General features: G+C 38.6%; 1 protein-coding gene across 3 annotated transcripts in view; it reads left to right on the top strand.

The window, feature by feature from the left end:
- The window catches only part of PEAK1 (pseudopodium enriched atypical kinase 1), a 122,048-nt gene that overhangs the window by 33,517 nt on the left and 66,066 nt on the right, over positions 1-22,465 (top strand). For 2 of the 3 annotated variants that reach the window (XM_061998953.1, XM_061998951.1), the window contains exons 2-3: positions 18,567-18,735; positions 21,951-22,069. The gene's annotated coding sequence lies outside the window, so the exon portion shown is untranslated. The remainder of the gene's footprint in view (positions 1-18,566; positions 18,736-21,950; positions 22,070-22,465) is intronic. The other variant, XM_061998952.1, reaches the window with a different exon arrangement.

Raw genomic sequence — 22,465 nt, 5'->3', positions numbered from 1 at the left:
TTTGTATTAAACACCAATTCAGATGTGAAGTAATTGTAGTAGATCACTGGATGGGATGCAGGACTCGCAATCCACCTGTGCTGGCTAAAGTGAACTGCCAGGTTAAAACAGTGAGGATCTTAAATGGTCTGTTCAGAGGCCACTGAAATGGCAGATGGTTTAACTGAGTGCGTAATTAAAAAAAAAAAAAAGTGGTACGTGGAATCAGTCATAACTCTGAGACAGCTACAGTTAGAATTAAAACCATATCTGGAGGAACAAACTGCTTTTATGCTGACTCTTGAAGTATATCCCAGCCTTTTTATTGTGATTTAAAGCATGAGCTTTCTTTCTTATCATAGCACAATATTATTTCCTGTGAAATGGAGTTATGTCTATTTTTGCAATTGTTCATCTTGACCACTTTGTTTCCTTGTGGTTCTGTCACTAAATGTCAAATACTACTCAGAGGCAGTTAGTATCTAATAGATTGGGGGCATTTTAGTTGGTCTTCCTCTGGCATTCCTCGTCAACCATGTTTATGATTAAGAAGCTCAGAAGTCTCCTGCAAAGCTGCTTCAAGATGTTGATGGTGTCAAAATGTTTGATTGGAGTGATTTTAACATTGAACCTGAGCTGAGGCTGTAAAGGATCTCTACCTACATTTATTGCTAGATCATTTCCCAAGCCTCCAATAACTCATATTTGTTACCTATCAGCATGCAGAGATCTGTGGCAGTTGGCCATGTAAGACTTGCTCAGAAGCAGAGATCTATGCAAACGTTAGTCCTCCTAGCCAACTTGACCTTCTGAACTAGCTTTTGTGGATTGGGAACAATTTTCTTACAGCTTGGCATCCAGCCTCATGGACTGCAGCAGTCAGTGCAAACTTTGGAAAAACCTTCTATTCATGGGACTTGACACCTGCTGGTAGGTAACAGCATCAGATGCCAAGTTTGTTGCTTGCTATAACAACTGTAACAACAGTATGTTGCTTATCTCTTCTGTAACTCATCAAGCAGCCAGTTTGGTATCCTTGAGAACATACTTGAAAACACCAAAGCATGTCTTCAGAAATGAAACACTCGAGTTCCACACCCATCCCATCCTCTTCCAAAACCACCTTTTTTTTCTAAATTAGGACTTTTTTTCAAACTGGAGTTTAACCAAGTTGATATTTTGTTTCATGACTTTTCTGAATAGTGCGATTCAGCAATGGCATTATTCACAAAACAGATTTTTGTCGTTATACACTTGAGAGGATGATGTAGCCAAACTAGGAATTTAACAAAATCTTGTGGTGCTTCTCTGCATTGAGTAGTAAAATAGTTCAGGCAACTTTACATGGCCCTGTTCTGAAGGCTTGGATATCAAATAGTATATCTGCTCAAACAAAGTGAAATATGGTTATTTCCTATGGAACTTAGAATTGTTGTGACTTATGAAGTGCATAAAAGCTATCCTCTCAATATTTAACCATGTAAATATTTTTACTCTGAGTCTAATGCTTACTCATCATTGTCCTATCCTTCCCTCATGTTTAGTTTTATGTCTTTCTTTCCTATCTCTTAATGTTTCTTTAATTCATCTTGTGTGGAGAACAGAAAGGAAATTAAAGCTAGGATTGCATCTCTGGTGGTACTGCAGCCCAGTAAAGGCTGATTTCCCATCCTTTCCTGGCCATTCATTCCTATTTCTGCCAGCCTGCTGTGTTGTGCCAGCACACCTGTCTGTGCAGCCCTGCAGTGAAACAAATCACGGAAGTGATTTGACTGAAGAAGGGAAACTGACAGAAAAGACCAAGTGCCAGCATAAAGCTGTGTTGCCTTGAGTGGTTAGGCTGGGGGGAAGGTAGGAGTTGTTTTCATTTTATTGTTACTGAAAAAGTTGTAATGGAGCCTCAATCTAAAAATCAAGGTTTTGCCTAAAAATAAGTGGTATATAAATTCAGGGAGGAGAATGCAAGGAGATTTAATTAAGTGATTGACACTTAGTAGTGCATATTCTAGTGTTAGTTTCAAATCTTCGTGTTGATTTACCCCAGATTAGTCCCTTACTAAGTAAAATCATTAAAGTATTCCTGACTAGATAACATGTACTCATACAAGCAATACAGGCAATCTACATGGTTGCTGAAGTTTACTTTGCTGCAACAAGGTTTTCAAATGCAACTTCTGTGAGCCAGTAGGTTTTCAAGTTGCAGCTTCTTCCAGGAACACTGTAGAAGTCGATACTTGAAATGCAGGTGCATCAGACCCTGGCTGAATGTCATGCATACCAGGATCAGCCAGTAAAACCATATGAACAGGGCAAACAATGAGGAAGAGTCTTCTCATAGGTACTGTCATCTGCTGTGGAGGGAGAGTAGGACAGCTTCTGAGTTACAGGTCTGCCCTCTGGTAGGGGATAGGTTAGCATGTCCACTTTGTCCAGGAGGCACAGGGGCTGTTGGGTGCACAGCTCTTTCAGGACACTGTTGGCTTCAATGACCTCTACCCAAATTGCAGTGTGGCAGATGATGCTCTGGCCATGTGGTAAACCAGATCAAGAAACCAGTTATAAAATAAATGAGGCATTATTCATGACACAGCTTTCTGCAATGTTAGGCATCTTTTACTATTCTGTGCTGTAGGAGTTGCCTCTTATAACGTGGCTGCAAGTAAGTAGTGCTTAGATCTTAGCCCAAGAGCTTCTACTTTGATTTCAGTTTATGAGAATATAATTCCAGTTTGTGTCTTCCTCTCTCGTTTTTCCCTGTCAGTTTTTACCTAAATGCATGGAGCATAGACAAGTTGAAACATCACTATAAGCTAGTGCATAGCTCATCATTCAAGGGAGTAAAAATACTTTACCTTATAAAACAACATCTTAAGAACTTGTTGCTAAAAGGAGGAAGGACCCTAATGGAGGTTCTTGATACTTTTTGCAATTGATCTGTACTGTGCAGCACGCATTTTTAGTTTCTTGTTTGTGATGAGCAATGAAGTACAGACACCCAACACTTTTGGTTGGATAGCTTGTCACCGGGATTCTAAGGTTGTATTTTTCTGGGGAGCATGTTGTGATAGCATTAGTTATCATAGCTTCTGTTTGCTGCTTTTTTTCTGTAACACATAGGTATAACCTGAATTAAACTTTACTACTTGCAAATCCTATTACAGCCAACAATTTTCCTTGTTTTTTGTTCAGTTGATGTCCTACAAGAGAGGCTCTCAAACAGCAGTCAGCAAAAACACATTGAACAACTTCATTTTAAATGCAAAGTTTGGCCATAAGTGACGCTTGGTGTGAAACTAGTCAGTCCGCATATGAAACCAGGTAGCCTGTTAGACCATTTGAAAAACAGAGTTTAGGAAACAATCCTATCCAGGTCAAGTGCCCTTTCAACCTTCTGGTGTGGAGACAAATGCTAACAAGTAGGATGCTTTTATTTAGAGTGGTATCTTGTAGAGGAAAAAACTTCAGTATGTGTACACAGATTAACTCTTAAGTACTGTCTTCTTCAAAGTTGGAGGAATAACCAGTTTGCTTTCCTTATGTAAGGAAAATCACCTTCAAAGTCCTTCAATTACAAAGGGAAAGAGGATCTATGGCTAACTTGGTAGACATTTTTAGTTCTTTTGCTTATTAAGTAGTTCTTTTGCTTATTTTCACAATAGTATGCACTTTTCTGTCTAGGTAGATTCTGTGTAGTGCTCAAAATTCTGTACGGAAACAGGCCTAAGCCTAAAAGGAAATAATGGAAATTGCTCTTTGAGCCGTACTTCTCAGCGCCCAACAAGCTTATGCACGTATCTGAAAAAGATAAAGGAGACTGCATGAAAGCAATGAGAGCCAAATATAAGACTGTTAGTATTTTAAATAAATAGTCCAGCATTAACCAATATGAATTTAACTGTTTCAAATTCCTCTTGATTTAAAAGAAAAAAGAAGAAGGAATTTTAACCAGCTCATTTGATAGAAAAATGCCTTGCAGATGGGGGTTGAGAGAATAATAGGCCGCAGATTACTGTGGGAAGATTGCGGCCGACCGACAGCTCAGACTTTGATACGTTCATGTGGAGTGGGCAGTAGAGAGATGTGAAGAATTCCCCACTGCATACATTGTGGAGCATCAGCACAGTACACTTGTTTTATTATCACTGACTGCTCATGTACTGTAGCTGTTCATAGCAGTATTATATTTGCAAAGTCATACACTGAGAAGTAATAAAATATCTGCAAACATCAGTGGGTTTCCTCCCATTGATGCACATATTTTCAAGAACAGTCATATATGGGAAAATCTGGAGCTACTTCCAGTCTTATCCATCTTTGTTCTAGGGCAAGTACTCTGTCCTGATATCCCAGCATACTGAAATGTGTTTAGTAAATACTGGATTTTATGAACACTTCATGTACTGAAAATGCAAAAAATGAGGTGTTTTTTTTTTTCAAACCTTCATAACACTGCCAAATTAGACGGATTTTATGAAGATGGCAAAAGTGTTACAGCCAACAAAATTCAATTATAAAGTGAATTCCTAAGCAGGAAAACTCCATTGTGATATAGTAGCACTGGAAAAAAATCTTCTTTTCCTCTCCTCTATCTTCCCCTTGAGAAAATCTGAAATAGACTTGCTGCAACTTAACAACCACCAAAAAATTGAGATTGCTTTGGCAGACTATAAAAATAAAAATATTCTCATGAATGACACCTGTGGGTATTTTTTTAATCAAATAATGGAGACCAACATTTGTAATGCAACTTAGAGCATTCACGAGCATATTTTTGATCTCAAGAAATACACTCTAGAATTCTTGTGCAGCCTTCTACAGCGCAGGGATGTGATAATGTGGAATATGTTTGGTGTGTGTCCTGTGGGTTTTTTTCTTTTCTGTTTTTTGGTTTTGTGGTTTTTGTTTTTTTTTTTAAGACTAGACTCTTTGGTATTTGAGGTACTAGAGAAGGGGTCAGTTTCTCCAAAATATTAATAGAACACATTTTGTAACAGCAAATGAACAATACCAATCTCTTCAACTACCCAGCCTCTTGCACTCATGCCTGACCTTGTGTAGAAGTTTACAAAAGAGAGGAAAACACTGAATGTGTGTTCAAAACTGTTGTGGAGATATTTTGAAGCATTTTCTTAATACAAGATGTTCACCTCGGGGGTAGTGTTTCAATGCAGGCAGTGGAGACCTGAGGGCATCCCAAGTCAGAGGGGAGCCTTTTCTCAGAGACTGACCAGCATACTACATCAAAATTCATTCTCCAGTGTTTTGGGAATAGTTTATGCTTTTGGAACTGAATAGTAAAGATCCCAGTTGGGTTTTCTTACTGGAATTATAGAATCAGAGAATCATTACAGTTCGAAAGGACCTTTAATATCATTAAGTCCAAACACTAACCTCATACTGCCAGGCCCATCACTAAACTAAACCAGATCCCTAAGCACCTATGGATGGTGACTCCACCAACTCCCTGGGCAGCCTATTCCACTGCCTGATAACCCTCTAGATGAAGAAGTTCTTCCTAATGTATAATCTAATTCTCCCTTGGTGCAACTTTAGTTCATTTTTTCATGTTTTGCCATTTGTTACTGGAGAGAGAAGATCAAGCCCCACCTCACTCCAACTCCCCTTCAGGTAATTTAAGAGTGTGATCATAGTTGCAGAGATGGAAATTAAATTTAAGTTCCAGGTATTACTACTTTTAAGGCATAACATGACTAGTAATGTTTTTTCACCTTCCTTCACCATCACGCACTGTGTACTTGCAATGTATTTCACTGCTATTATTTCTTTCTCTCCTTGCTAGATATATACAAAGTCTCATTAGCTCCTAGCATGGTTGTCTCTTTACAGATGGGGTAGAAAGTGATAAAGTGCAGTCATGTACTGATTTGAGGCAGAAACAAGAGCACACAAATTATTTAGACTCTGTAAAGCATGAAGGCACAGAAAATAATCTGACAACTGCTAAAATTCTTAAAGGTTTTCTCCTATTTTAAATCTTTTAATAATGCTTGAACAGTTTTGTTGCTTGCATCACAGTGAGTCTTCTTTTCCCCTGAATTTTTTTTTCAACATGCTTCTCTGTTCTCACTATAATTCTTTCACTCTCTTCTAAAAAGCATCTGAATATGACATGCAGCATAACTTGAAAAGAGTGCCCAAGAGGAATGCAGGGCAGCAAGTCGGAGGTATGGAGCAGTATTCACTAAGAATGATTGCATACATCAGGACACTTCAGACTGTAAGATAGGTCGAGGGAGGTCTGTCACAATCACAAATTGTAATGCCTTAGGAAAAAGTAGATGGAGGTGATAAGAAGGGACATGTTTCTTATCTGTTTTCTTTTTTCTGGGTTGTTTTGGTTTTTTTCTGACAAGAACCTGGCATCTCAATACAAATGCAAAAGATAGTTCTGACAGAACTGTTAAGCTGTGGAATGTCCTTCCACAGGATGTTGTGGATGCAAAATTCTAAATGGGTTCAAAAGGTAACTGGATAAATTTATGAAGGAAAATTCCATGCAAGACTATCAAGTACAAAGACACTATTTCTTTCCCAGGAAGTCTCTGAGCTGCATGTTGCTGCAGATCGGGAGAGGGTATGCAGAAAATATTACTGTGTATGCTGTTATGATGTGGACTACTGCCAGAAGCAGAATAAAGGACAAGCTGGACTTTTGGTCTGATCTGCTAGGTTGCTGTCATCTTGGAAACCATTTTTGTCCTCTCTGGGGCTTTTTGGGGAGTATTTATGGTCCTTCTGGTCTTATTTTCAGCATCTTTGATATTTGGCAACTTTGCTTAATTTGTGGTTTAACTGTTATTTCAAAACGACATCAACTGAATCACATCATCTCATCCTAGATGAAGTCTATTGTGATCAGTTAATACCTACTGTAAGTTAATAATTTCTCTGGCACAGATGGAACCCTCTCACTTTTCCATGACAGTCAGCTCCTCTGTACCTAAGTTTGTATTTTGGTGTAAAATGTCTGAATAATTAGCTTGTTACTGCAGCTTTTCTAATTAAGAGTTTTATTCTGAACTAACGTAATAAAATTATGTTCATGGGAAACATATAACAGATTTCTCTGTAGCTTTAGTAACTGTTGTACTCAAGTATAGCATTCATCAAGGACACTTCACCCTGGACAGTTTCTTTAGCTAATGAAGCCATGTTACTTGGTCCCTCTGTATCAGCCTCTCAAATTGCTTATATTCAACAGCAATTCTTATTTTTTTTATCTAGGTTTCCTTCCTTATTGCTGTGCTTCTTTTCTCTTTGCAATATATTCCCAGTAAACAGTTTCTCAGGCATCGGTTTCCTGCTATGAGTATTATCAAGCCACTCCTTTCACATTACTGCTTTATTTTACCCTGTTTTAACTTTGTCTCATTTTTCTTCAACTGAATGTTCAAACAAGCATTTTTCTCAAGATAGTTTAGAATTAAAGCTTCTCAGGTTCTCCCTTTTCACATTAATTCCTGTATCAACACAGGCTTACAACTCCTTCATTAAGCTTGATAGTGCATTTCAGTATCACCCTTTTAATACCTTCTTTTTTGGAGAAAATGCTTTGCCTATTTAGAAGCATGAAGTGATGCACAGCTGTATTGTTGCTCTAATGACAAGCCAGAACTAGAGTAATACTTGCTGGGTATTGTCCTCTGACCTTGCCTGTTTCCGTATATCACAGGACCAATTGTTTCCAGCCTGCAGCTGTTTGATACAGCTCAATCTGTGCAGCTGCCAAAATCACTTAATGCCCAACCTGCCTCTAGTAAGACAGGGTGTAAAGGAATTGCTTTCTTCAGTGTTTTGAAAGATGAAGATGCTGAGGATGGTGATGCAAAATTTCCCAGGCATGTTGAATTTGTATGCTGTGGTGAAGTGGTCAAACAGTTGCTTTTAAACAGTGCAACACTTGCAGTTCCCAATTACAATTCCAATTTCTTTCCATCAGTATTCTTAAACTGCAGTCACTACAAGAAAAGGTGTCTTAAAATACTTGAGGAGAGAGAAATGGCATGGTGAGAAAGCACCAAGCCTCTTTCTAATGCCCTCAGACCTTTACTGTGAGGTGTTACTCTCACTTTGAGTGCTGGTTGCCTTAAGGTGGCTTTTCAGCAAACTCTACTGGCTTTGTTAAATTTGTCAGTGTTCAATGAGATTTTTAAATGCAGAGCACTGTAAATTGTGACCTATCTTCAAGCTCTGGTAATACTGTTTACTGATCCTACAGTTCTAGTAGTTTTAACAAGCTAATACTGATTTTCTGACATGATCTCACTAATTCAGTGCCAAGAGTATTTGTGGCATTTCTTTGTCTCCTGGCTCTTCTGACCAATTCAATTTGCTTTCTACTGTAGTTTCTTGCTTGAGATTTGCGTATTGTATTAGTGCCTTTGTCATGGCAATGTCAAATGAGACTTCACTGAGAAGTCAAAATGTGTGGATTGGCTCTTGCCACAAACTTAATTTAACCATCATTTATGTTCTTGGAAGTACCCCATTTTCGATCCATTTCATTTATCTTCATACTTGCTTTAGCTAAAACTTTGATAAATTATAGCGATACTTGGAAGATAGTTCAGCATGGTCTTTTGAAACTAATTTTCCTAAAGATCAGTGTGAATTCTTGTCCAGACCAGACTTAAAATAATAGTGTTATGAGACGTCAAAGCCTGTAAAACTATTAAAAGAGAAGAAATTTTGAAAAATAACGGCCCGTGGATGTGACTTAACTTTCACGTAAAGATTGCAGGTTGTTAGTGCTTAGAAAACTTCAGCTACAATATTTCTTTTTACAGTATTTATAGTATTTCAGTTTATTGCTGAATTAAGCTTTCTTAGTCTGATCATAGATAGCTGTGGGAAGAGTTCAGTGAAACACATATCTGGAATTTTCCAGCTTTGTCTGAAATGCTGTTTGTACTCTGCTTGCAGCCGCCAGCTTTGGCTCCCAGGGCATGATGGCTTTTTGGTTTCCAACGATGTTTCCATGTTAAAGCTGAGTCAGTTTTTGGTGGCAGCCCACACTGAGAAGGGTAGTTTCAATGTAAGCAAATCAGGAAACTGTATTTGACAAGCCAGGAAAATGGCAGGAGTGGAAAATCATGATTCCGTGCTGACAGCCATCTAAGTCAGTCCTAAAATACATTAATTCAGAGTTACTCCCTTTTTTTCTTTACTTTCTAGTTTAACAACAAACCAGATACTATTTGTAATCCCATACCAATCTCAGTTCTTGTTTCAGTTTTTCCCACCATATAAATGGGTATTGAGCCTTTTTTTTATTTTTATTGCCAACCAGAGTTTTTTACAGGAATTTTATAGTTAACTGTTGAACACTCATGTTCTAAATGCCGGTGATGTACTCGTCTGCTGTTTGGTTCAAGGGATACACAGGATGAGCAGAGATGGATTCTCTGACATTTCAAAGAGGAAGAACAAATTGCTTAGTGAATTGACAATATATATGGATACACCATGACTGACAAGCAGTCCCTATAAGTTAAATGGGTTCCAGCATATGCTGCATTACTCTGCTTTCCTTTTGGAAGTGCTGTGCCCAAGAAGGAGGAGTTCTGATTCACACTGTGTTTATTTGCTACTTCAATTGCAGCTGTACAAAAGTTCTTCAAGGACATTGATGTGGGAGCTGTTCATCTGGTTTTGCACATGGTATTAACCTATTCAGTAAGGTTAAAACAACCTCTCCTTTCAGGAAATTCATTCATTTTACATGAACAGATTTCACAGGGAGAATGCATGCATTCAATCTGCCAATTTTTCTTCATATCACAATTCAGGAAGATTTTCTGATAACCACTGTCATATATCCATGAGTGGTTGTTCATGTGGGGGAGGGTATTTGAAGCTGACAACCATAGTCTGAGGCAGCAGGTTAGCAGTGGGCTTGTTTGAGATGCAGCTCTGGAGTTCTGTCAGGAAATATGCTGCCATTTCACATCTTTATTTGTTGAATTGCAACCAGGGAATCAACATTTTTTATTCAAGAGCAAGAAAAATGACATTTGCAGCAGGGTGTAATTTTATTTTTATGGTCCCAAGCGTTCTTCTGTTTGCAATTTTGGTTTAATATATTCACGGTACTGTGAAATAGGAGTATACCTAGGGATGGCAGGTTTTTTAATTGCCTTTTTTTTGGTTTGTTGTTATTAGCCTATATGAATGAATATGTTCTGTAATGATCAACGATGACCTAATAAGAGGGTTTGACAGATTTTTCATACAAATGGCGTGTTCTTAAATATAAAAGACGGGGAAAATAAGAGAAAAAAATTAAGTTCATTCTCTCAAACTTTGGGTTTGTTCAAAGTTCTTAATTTCGTAAGACATCTTATTTTTACTAAGCCAGTAGAGTGAAGTATGTGCTACCAAAAGTAATGTTCAGCATTTTAACAAAAGTATCTCCTCCAAGTTGATCACACGTGCTTATTTCATTACTTCTCCTGAGAGATTCCGGGACATTTTTCAAGAGCAAATCTACTTTTTTTGTATTATTAGTTGAAAATATATATGGATTTTCTTCTAATGTAAATATTTTCAGACTTATTTTTTAATTTTTATTTGCATATAAATTTCAGAAGTTAGATTATGGCAGTAGTATTTCTAATACTTCTGAAACAGCCTTTAAATGATCTGTCAGCTAAAGTTAATGTATTTGCATCTTTTTTATACAGCCTGTGCAATGAAAATATCTTTAATTTGTCTGCTTTTTATAGTAAGGTTCAAAGGAGAAGATAAGCCAATTTGTTCGTGACAATTTGAATTACTGCTTAATACTTTATTTAAAACAAAAATTGTTCTATTATGATTGAAAGGAAGGGGTATGAAGAAAATGACAAATCCCAGTGCTGGAAGCTGTAGAAGTCTTGTCAAAGTCAGAGTACTTGAGAAACTTTAAATGCGTTAGTTTATTTGAACAAGGAATGAAGAATTTGTTCAGGGAAGATGGGAGATTTAAGTTCTATAAAACAATGAGAAAAGTCATGAGAGATGGCAACAAGGTGCGTGTCTCAGATATGATTTATAGACTTAAATGCAATTCATATGTATATGTGGAGGAAACTCTTGCCCATATTGAGATAACTAGGGAAATTCTATGAAGTTCCAGTTACTTTCTCAAATTCTTCAAATTTACACACATACAAACATTATTTAATGGCAGTCTCACATTGTCTATATTTTTTTTTTTTGCTACCTTTTAAGTAACAGTAGCATGGGAAGAGCAAAGTATCTATTTGCAGGAAGGAAGGAAGTGCTCATAATATTATAAACACAAAAAAACGTAAGTAGTGTTCCTCAGATATTAAGAATATCAGTGTTTTCTGTTCACACTTGAAGTGCATTTACTTTATTTAAAAAAAAAAAAAAAAACAAAATGGTTTTTGGGATGATTTGGAAAAAAAATCAAAGAAAAGGCTTTTCCTGTTAATCTCCCCGAAGTTAAGGTTGCACCATTCTTGTGCAAGTATGCAAATGCTCCTGCACTTTGGAGGAGTAAAACATTAAAGTAAATGAAAGCTGCCAAAGGTTTTTGCTGTTTTTCATCAGTGATTATACGCCCTGCCATATGCTACAGGCACAAGTTATCCCATCATGACGAAGCGCATGGTGGTAATATGTATATTTGTACATATGAGTGAACAAATATGGTTTATGAGGATTCAATAGCAAGATTTAAGCTTAAGAAGCAGTAGCACACATGGGGTAATAAAGCTAAGGAAAGAATTGCAAACAACATTGTATTACTTGTGTTTTTTTAAACTGCTGAATGGATCCTGCCTGGGATGACTGGTACATGTACAAACACTACTGCTGTGTTAATCCACTTTTGAAAGGCATAGTGGAGGCAGGTAGTTTCATTGTGTATACAAACACATACAATACTCAGGATTTGTGGTGAGGTGACTTACAGGATATTGCAGTGACAATTAGATTCTGAAGTACTTTTAATGAAAAGAAAGTCTAAAGTCCATGGCTGCTGTATTCAAAAACTTCTCATAATTGTATCATGTATAAGAAAGTCACTCAAACTCTGCTACTATGCTTCATCAAAATTCCTCCTTCTCTTAGTACTCCCCTTGCTTATCGTTTGCCAAGGAGATGCTGTAAGGAAATACTTCTCTGCATTTCTTTTGCTTCTGTCAGTCTATGAAAATGATCTTGGAACTATTCTGCAGTGACAACTTGCAGTACTTCATAAAATTGTGGGTTTTGTCAGATAAATTGCAGTGGTAAAAATTTCTTGATCTCTAAAAAACATTATTTATTTTCCCATTAAAAATAGATACATTCTCCAGCTTCCATTCTTCCCCTTTAATCTGTAAAGCACAGCATGTGATGAGGTTTCTCTGTTGATTTTAGAGATAACTTTTAGCCTGTCACAGACCTTCTGTCTCAACAACTTTGAAACAAAGCTTTTAAAATAAATGATAAAGTGCAGCTGCCAGATTAACAGACATAAGAAACTGGAAGGGGAGGATCTCACAGATGGTTCTAATAAAACTCAGCAAATGGCAAAGGAGTGTGGTGGTGGGTGGGGGAGTGGATTGAAATTCAAATCATAATCCTAGTGCAAGTTTTGAGTTTAGTTTGTGAAAGAAAGTTGCATGAAAAGCCATTTGAGGCTTTGGGGTTGGGTGGGGTTTTGTCGCTTTCAATTTTTTCTGTTGCTACAGTACTGCTGATTTTTCTCTCTTTGTCTATCCCTGTGTCCACATTGCTATCCGAGGCTTGTATCACTGCGCTGAGAGCCTTCCTCTAGAAAGTCACACTCAGATATTAATAAGATTTTTGTGAATGTGAAATATTAGTAAGAGCCTACAATTTCAGTAACTGTTGAGACAGGAAATTTTTCTTGTTACAGCAAAGAACAGTAAAATGATGCAGTAGGCTTCTGCTGTTTTATTAACATGTGCTGATCCTGTTTCTGTCTTCTCGTCCATAGCCTCCCTGTCATGGTTGTACAGCTCTTCGTGAATTTAACAAATTCCTTTTGGCTAAGTTGGAAACTCTCTTTGAAGCTTAATAAACCATGTGTTTCTTGAAAAGAGGTTTCTACCACATGATTCATCCGTAAGGATGGATGACGAGTCATACCTTCTGTCTTTTTTTCCGCTAACTTTCTCATCTTACTAAATAATGTTAAGTCTGTAATATTAAGCCAAAAATGAATGAATAAAAAATGCAGTAGGAAATATACAGCTGAGGACCTGGATAGTCCCTGGCGGTCTCAGAATTCAATCACTAGTTGCCTTTACATGACTGTTTGGGGATCTTTGGTGGGAGGATAAGGGTAGTTTTTTGGGCTTTTTTGGTTTTAACCATTAATTCAGACATGCCATGTTTAATATTCTTGAGTTTTTCATCATGGTAGCTTATGGCATGGAATTTTATTTGGTAAAAGGAAGTAAGACCTGAATAAATATTCCCAAGATAACATCACTTCCAGATATAATTGGTAGATTTGTGTTCTAGAAAGTCAGTCTGATTACAATTAATTGTTTCCAACTTCTTAGGATGGCTCCTGCAGCTAGAATAGGTAGTATTCTCTTTTCTGTTTTGAGTCAGCTAGATGTGGTCAAAGGATGGTGGGTAGATGTTCAGAGTTCAGTTATAACCCGTGCCTGGATGATCAGACTACAAGCAAGACAGCTGATCGTTCTTCTGGAACTAAAGCAATTAATGTCTTTATTTCTTTCCTTCTCTTGCTGATCTTTCATCAATGAAAGGAGTAGTGTTTTGAGAGCCTACAGGTTTTGAACCTACATGCTAGCCTTTTGGGATGTGTCTTCATCTGGTGCTGTCAAAAGTTTTTCAGATTGGTAGTTTGGGAGCAGCAAATACCTCAAATGCATGAGTAACAGATACTTGTTTTTAAGAGTCAATAAGCATGAGCAAGTCATTAAGTATTTCCTTTCTCTTCAGGAATCAGTTCCATTTTAAAGAGTATATTCATGCTATATTTCATATTTTTTAAAGTAAAATAATTTTTTACTTTGAAACTCCCTTTTTCTGGGTATTGTCATGGTTTAGCAAGGAGCAGCTTTTGCTTGGTAACAGGGGGAGGTGGTTGCAGTGAAGACCTGGTAAAGAGTTTTTGGACTCTCCCCCGGCTCCTGGGTTCAGACCCACCTCCGGCCCGGCTGGGCCAATCTGGCGCCCCTGCCATCACTATTTAGGGACGGGAATTTGAAGTGCTTGGCAGGAGGTGTGAGAGTGATACAAGATGGAAGCGACCACGCGGACCCCACAGTCAGAGAAGGAAGGAGGAGCACCAGACCAGAGACCCCTCTGCAAGCCGTGGTGAGAACGCAGGCTGTACCCCTGCAACCCATGCAGGGCCATGGCCGGACTGAGAGCCATCAGCAGCTCCGTGTGAGGCACCCGGGCAGGCAAGAGACTGTGTGAGGAGGCGGCCATGGCGCAGGCCGTGCTGGAGAGCCTGCGGGCCCCAGAGCAGCCCCACACAAGAGGCACAGAGGAGCTGCAGCCTTTGGGATAAATGCACGTTGGAGCAGCCCGTGCAGGGCTGCCGTGTGTGTGAGGTACCCCACGGAGGTGCAGGGAGGACGGGTGCAGAGCCCACCTGCCCTGAGGAGAGACAAACAGCAGAAGCTATTGGGAATAGACTGACTGAAAACCCCACTCCCTGCGCCCTGGGCTGTTCAGGGGAGGAGAAGGTAAAAACACCGGGATCAGGACTCTGAGCCCGGGAAGAGGGGAGGAGTGGGGAGAAGGTGGTCTTAAAGGGCTGGTTGGACTCTTTATTGCTGTACTACTCTGTGTTGTTTTATTTTGGTTATGTTTTGGTTATGTATCTTCTGTCATATGTATTAAAAACATACATATATCTGGGAAGGAAGGCAAAAATCCCTGTACAAATTCTTTCCCTTTCTCTGTCTAAGAGAGTATGTAGTGTGTCTACAGCACCCCTCCACCCAAGGAAACAGTTTTGAAATGAAGAAGTTATTACTTTCTGAAAACAGAATGTAGTCTTTATTACCTGATCGATGGTGAGGTAATGCCATTTGAAAATGTCATCGCCCAAGCAGCCTGTCCTTATGTGCAGTACATATTAACAGCAGCATCCCCCACAGTTCTGAGGGAGTTCTGGAAACCCTTGTCTTGGGATGGCTATTTTCTGTGCCAGCTGATTAAGGCTGCCTCTTTGCAAAGCTGTCACACATCTATTGTGTGTGGAGACCTGTGAAGTGCCATCAAAGGAAATCCCATAGTTTAATGAAATGCTTTGGTTGTTGATACTGACCTTGTGATACTGTATTATGCCTTGCTGATATAGTCAATTTGGAAATAATCCGTTTCCTCTCTTGACTTTATCATGCAAACGAGATATAACCTAAAGTGCTTATTTATAATTATGTGTTTTTACAGGATTTTGTGTCCACACATTTTTTTGTGTCCAGTCAACATGTTGATAACATTAAACAGCATAAATATTGCCAGAATCTCACTAGCTTGGCAAGTCTGATAGCCACCTGAAAGCAAAGAGTAGTTCTTACCATAAAAATCCAGCAATGTACAGAGTGCTAAAGTATCACCAGTCATTCACAGCCCATGAAGAGTTCACTTGCAGTCAACATTAACAGGAAAAATATTTCCCAAATCAGAGCTTTGTTTCCTTGTGGGTTTGTTTCAACTTTTGCTTCCTTACACAGTCTGCAATCATAACTTGTATGGTGGTTTTTTGAAATGTAGACTTTCTGTTACGAATCTTGTAATTAGGTGCCCTTTTATTCATGGGCTGTCACTCAGGTTGACAGGACAGATAGCTCTCAGCTTTGCAGTTGCTAGAAAGTAGAGGATGTTTTGCAGAAATGGCTTGTGATTCATTTGTTTAGCATTCCTCATTCTTTGTTTAGCAAGGACAGCTTGTATGGGGCTGAGTCACATGGCAGCTCTTTTCATACCGACTTTCTATGCCTGCAGCCTCTCCAAGAGGGATTTATCTGCATCTTCATTTACTCCATCCATGTTAATTGTCAAATATAGAGCAGCAGCTGAAAGGAAGAATTTCATGTCATCTTTGACAATGAACTTAAACTGTTGTAAATTATTCTATAGTGCTGAGCACTGCAATATAAGAAATATAGAGTGCTCAGGGTTTGATTCTTTTCTTTGTCTTTTTGAGTTGTAAATTGCATTTTTTAAGTCAATGTGCTATTTGTTAGTACAGTAACAACTTTATATATGACCTCCAAGCCACTTGTTGACTTAGCTACCTTTTAATATGAATATGCTTGTATTGGAGATAAAATGCTTTCTATGGTGCCTACAAAATATAATGTAAAGCTTTAAAAAACACCTAAATTTTCCGTGCTACCACAGAAATACTTGATTTATATAAAGCTTTGGTAGTGAATCTGTGCCATCTCCAGCTGTTCCAGAGCTTTTGGAACATGATTCTGCAAGGAAAAGCAAAGGCAAGCAAAGCCCTTTACTACTGCTGTGCAAAGCCTGTAAAAATGCCAGCATGCAACTGAAATTAGAAAACAGATGTAAATGTTGGTATTTTATTGTAGTATTTCAGCTTACCTACATTTAAAGAAGTAGCACAGGTGGAAATGTAACCCCATTTAGTTTTGTTAAGATGTTAGTTTTGGGTTTAGGTTAACAATTATGGGAACCTTGAAGATGATGTGTATAGGGTTTGCTAACCCTTGGTGACTTAAAGTTTTGCCGCCCATTAAGTACTATTATTTACCATTATTGTCTCTATTTTAAGTTGGAAGCAGATACAGCTATGGCAGCGTTTCCTCTCTTGGTGTTTCCTATGGAGGTGCTCACAACTTGAGATGCATACTGCAAGCTGGTGTGTCCACAGTCACCTCAGGTGCTAAAGGAGAAGTCCATCTCCCTTTCGATCGGCTTCTTTAAATTGAGCATGCTGCCTAAATCCACAAAGTTCCCAGTCTCTCACTCGGTTAAAGTTTTACACAAACAACATTGCCTTATTGAGAGAATTTAAATACACCTTCAGTGGAGCTGTTCCATGCCATGATGCGTTTGCTGATTTCTCTGTTCTTCAGTAGGGTTGATTTTTTCTTAATTCGAAGAACCCTCTAATATGTGAAAAATCTTACTGTGGAGTAAAGATCTCCAACAACTAAGGACTGTGATATTCTCTTACCACTCCTTCTGGCAGCTTCGCTAGACTGTTCTCCCTCTGTTCTTCACCTATATTGTGTTACTGGCTAATCCCATCTGCAAAAGTGAATTTGTTGATAAATCTCAGGCAGCCTGAGAGGAGAACATTAAAACTTATCCATCCAGAGGGATCTCTTGACTTATCTCCAATATTTCAATTTAGATGATGAGCTACAAGTTGAAGTTTAAGACTAAATGAATGGTTATTTCTTTATCTCTTTTCAGCAGGAGGGTATTCATCTTTCTCATTCATTTCATCTTTGTGCGGATAATGTGTATGTTCTGACGGCTCTTGTCTCACCTGTTGCTGCTCATCTGCAAAGCTATTTTAGTACCTTTCTTTCAAATGTCCTGAATAAATGGTCTTCTTGTGATAATTGTTGTCAAGACATCTTGCTTATGCCACTCAACAGTTGATGGTCTAGCTTGTCCTGCTCATCAGTGCAGCCTTGCTATCATACAGTCTGTTCACCAGGCTGTCATTTCTTCTCATGGAAGTTGGAAAGTGCTTTGCTCCATTTTATCTGTGCTTCTCATAATGCAAATAAGTTATTTGGGCATTTATGTCTACTTTCTTTCCACCAACTTTATCATCCAGAAATGTGTTCATACATAAGTCATGGAAGCAGAATATCAGGGGAGGGAATGAGCGGAAGGAGAAAAAACCCACCAAAAAAACCCCAAAAATACTAGACAGTACCGTCTCCCCGAGTAACTCCGAAGGCCCCTGGGAGTGTTAGAGCCATAGCCTCAACACTGTTGCAAACCACCAAATACTTCTCTGCCACTCTGTTAGGAGGTGAGAAGCCAATCAATGTCTCAAACTTCTCAGTAGTGCTGGATTAAGGTGAAACTTGAGTAACTCAAGGTCTGACCACCATGAACTGCTCCTAGGCAAACACAAGAAATATAAACCTTTGTGCTTTTTTCTGCTAAAACATGTAAGATATGAAACAAGTTTTCTTCTTTTTTTTTTTTTCCTAGCTTATTCTTTGTTTTGTTTGGAAATTGTAAGTAAAAACAAGAAAATTGTTAAGATTGCCTCTTCCTTTCACTAGGAAGACCTTGGTTATATCAGTCAGCTTCTACTTCCGTGTGTGTGCTCCACCCCATGCTTTTATTGCAAAGCTAATATTGTGGCTGTGCAGCAGATAAAATGAAAAGATGACAGCAGCAGTGTGCTCCTGGGGTTCAGACAAGAAATGCAAATGCTAAGGAAGAGGATAAAAGTCTAAAGTGCCAGCTGTGAAGCCAGAATTTTGAAAATAATTGAGACATCTTTCTGGGTCACTCTTGTAGCATTTCAGAGATCAGGAGATCTCTAAACAAGGAAAATAAACAATAAATCACATTGGAAATTTGGTTGAAATTACATCATTGTCTGTCTTTCACAGAAAATGTTGCTGTCCTGACCAGTAGTCATGAAGAAAAGGGGATGAAGCAAATTCGTCTGGAGAAGTAGGAAGCTTTGAAATTTTCAGCGGGATTTATTGCCAGTAGCTGCTGAAGGTTTTGCTAAGTCAACTTGACATTAGAATGGATGAAATGTCTCAAACTTAAGTGGTAACTAATTTTTCTGAGATTTCTTTTTTCCCTAATATAGTATCATAAGATAATTTGTATGGGTTATAGGGAATACTGTTTTACTACTACCAGAGTTTAAATAGAGTAATCCTGCAAGAGCCAAACATTGGACAAATCTGTAATTTTGTGAGTTTCATTTTTTTGTAAGAAGTTGGAGTTTTAGTGTCTGATGGCTTACTTGGGAGGTGAAATCTCACTGAAGGTTCACCTCATCTCTTCACCATTGAAAAGTAAAACTAGATTTTGCTACTTCTTAGTAACTGTCTTTCTACTAAATCCCTAGCAAAATTGCTATTTGGAACAAGTTGTAGTAGCATCTCTGTATCTGTTTTTAGTTCTGTGGTAAATAATTTATGTGACTTCTGAAACATGCAGTGATACACTTCCATAGTCCACTCTGTAGGTTGCTCATTTCTGCTAACAACCACCATTTCCTCAAATATTTTGCCTTTTTCTTCATTTCTTTGCTGTTCTTACTTGCTTCTCTTGTTCTCTGCCCTACACCCATTTATAATTTTATATGAAACATCTAAAATGCTTTTATATTTAAGACTTATGTCTTCATCACATCCATGTACTAGTCAGGAATACAGAAATGTCTTACTACTTAAAGTGACAGTAGAAAGACCCTAGCTTCTCCTGGCTATTCAATTGTAGGTCTTACCCTTTGTGAAAGTAGGTGAGGTGCAGCCAGTCACCAAAACCAAAAGGTTTAAGGATGAGGTGGGAAGCAGGAATTACCCCACCTTTAGTAGTCCAAGATGACATTTTGATATCTTTTGAGCGAAGAAAGTAAAAGATCTTTGTGCTCTTCTCAAAGCCTCACTGAAAGTGCGTACAACAGATTTTTCCTTGGTTTGGTTACACTGATTGAAGACAGTGATGTAGCTGCATATATAAAAAATATATTTCATTTGGCCTGAATTAAAAAGAAAAAAAAAAAAGATATTGTGTTTTTGCTTGCTACAATTTCAGAAGTGTTAAGAGTACACATTTTCAGACATTTATAATGATTCCTTTTTATGCTATCTCCTGTTCTTGAGAGGAAGCAGGTCTGGCAGTACTTTTTATGTAACTTTTGGTAGACAAATCAGTGCTGCATTTCGGAAGCTTGCAAGTATAGCCGTTCTCCTTACCAGCCCAGGTAAGGTATTTATTCCACCTATGTATCATAAGCTGTGTTAAAACTTCAGTGGGAGAACTGTTAGTGCACTGGAATAATTCTGCCCTGATTTCTGTGAGGGTTAAAGGCAGGATTTTAGGAAGTGTTCAGCAGTAATGTGACAGTTCCTATCTGAAATCCGCATTAAGACTCTTTATGTGTCTTGGGAGAGAACAGTCAGGTCAGCACTTGGGAGCCTCCCAGCCAAAAACTTACAGCTTGACCAGTGCATCCATCGATCATTAAGCTGGTGGGATTGTGTCTAACTGATCTGCCATCTTTGAGTTGTCTTGTTTTGTTGCTGGAGTTGCTATTATTTTCTCCTGCTGTATTGGCAAGGAGAGAGGGCTTGCAGATTCCACTCACCTGCAGTGGTGACAAATGAAGCTTCAAAAGGACTTAAAAATATTTTTGTTCTTTCAAGTTTTCAGATTTCCTGTTCTCTTTTTAATGTATTTTTTTCCCTTGTTCTTCTCCTTACCCCTGTGGTCCTTTCTCTTTGAATGTGTGCACATACAGATATCTAATTCATTGATATCTAATTGAGAACAAGAGAAAAAGACAGTTAAAGTTTCCACATCTTTATTTTGCAAAAGCTTTGGAGCTGGGGTGCTCTAGTGTGCTTGCAGATTTCTGTAAGATCCTTTATAGCACAGAAATATGAGCAGCACAAGGTAAAAAATGTTACTAATTCTTTTAAGGAAAATGTACAACCTGGCATATTTCTATTCACCGTGTTAGGAGAAGATACAAATAGTTTACATCAATCCTTGTTTTTAGAGTAAAAATTTTTAGAGAACTGTAAGGTGATGTTTTATTAACTCTGTACATTTGCTGCCTGGAAGCACGACTTTTTTTTTGTGCATCCAGCCTTTGTCAAACAACACTAACTGTAAATCTACCAGGCTTTAGCTAAGGAAATAGATTTCCATAATTGTTGCTGTATTCCTATTACTGTTATTTAGCTGATACAAGTGACAGTCGGTGGCCCTGGAACAGGAATAACTATGTTGTGGGATAGATTTCTGTCTTGGCACAGGAAGATCTTAATAAATTGAATGTCAAGAGGTTTGTGTTGTTTGGGGTGAGTGCTGGGTGAGCTGAGTGGGAGGAGGCCTGGGAAGAGCCAGGGGTTGCCATTATGGGCAGATCTGCCAGAGGTGCTCCAGAGTGGCCTAAATGGGAACTGACTGAGGATGCCACATTAACAGATTATTTCTGTCTCTAAGAACAGCTGGAGGATATAGCAAGGGAGGTGCTCTTGGCTTAGGGATTTTAAATGGGAGGTTCTCTCTCAGCTTTAGAAAGCATTTTTTCCACTTGACTCACTGAGTGAAATCTACATGACTGATAAAATTTCTAAAAGTAATGTTGAATTGGTTAGACTAATAAAAAGCTCATTTATCATCAGGAAGGAAGAGCAAAATAAGGGGAAAGATTCAATGAAGAGGAAGTCACCACCTTCTCAATAACAATGGAAGGTTGTAGGCAGCTGAACACTGTTCAACAGCCTGCCTAGTTCTCCAGCCACACAGGAATTTACCATCAGAGAGAATTTTTCAGTAACTGTTTTCAACCTCCTCTCCCACATGCTGCACCCACGCACATTTCAGCAGGGACACTTTCCCTTGAAAAGACACCGTGAACGTGTTTGAATAGGTTAACTTGCCATACAGAATGCGAGCCTATGTGTGCATAAGAGGAAACTGCCCACTAACTCCTGCAGAACCCCTATTTTTTTTCCAGGAACAACACCAGCCTTTGTTTCTTCTCTTTGGTTTGGCACATAGAGCAAGGAAGGAACATGAAACACTGGCACTGAAGCAGAGTCTGGTGTGATTGATGTGTACTATAGATAAAGCTGGGTACCTACAGAAGACAGGGAGGGGCTATTGGCTTAAACATCGTTTTAAGATAATAACCATAAAAATGTTCTTTTGATGATTTTACCTTTCTGTACTGCGTTCCCTTAGTGCATTCCTGAACAGTTTGCCAAACTTCAGCTGCTGTATCCATTACTTTGTACTTACAGTTTGAGCAAGCATTGGGAGCAGCTGTGCTGAGCTGTGCAACCTCCCATCAGACCAGGCCAGCGTCCTCCCCAGACCACGCACAGGAGTCGCGGGGCTGCATCTCCACACCAGGGCACAGGTAGGGTAACGTTTCACCTTCAGTTATGTATGAACAAAAGAAAGAGTCAAACCCCCACATTTTTAGCTGTATCTCCAAAGTCACTAGAGTTAGTAAATTTGGGATGTGTTTGGGTTAGGGGATAGGTTAAGAAAAAAAGATGTTGTTTCCCTGAGACCTGGCTTGCCGGTTTTTCAGGTCCAACCAGACGTTTTCGGCTGAGGTTTAAATGACTGATGACGATGATTCAAAATGGACACGTTGACAGACTAAGCAACAGTAACCTAAAAATATTTATTAAGTGTCCCTATATGCAATTCTTTCCAAAGAGAGACTTTTCACTAGCTTGTGCTAATCTTCATTTTCACTTGTGCTTATCTATGAAATCTGTCCAATTGCAAACATGTGAAAAATATT

The sequence above is a fragment of the Colius striatus genome, chromosome 7 (assembly GCF_028858725.1).
Source record: "Colius striatus isolate bColStr4 chromosome 7, bColStr4.1.hap1, whole genome shotgun sequence".
NCBI classification, from domain to species: Eukaryota; Metazoa; Chordata; class Aves; order Coliiformes; family Coliidae; genus Colius; species Colius striatus.
The sequence above is the reverse complement of the archived record's forward strand: the minus strand, read 5'-3'. Positions and strand labels throughout refer to the sequence as shown.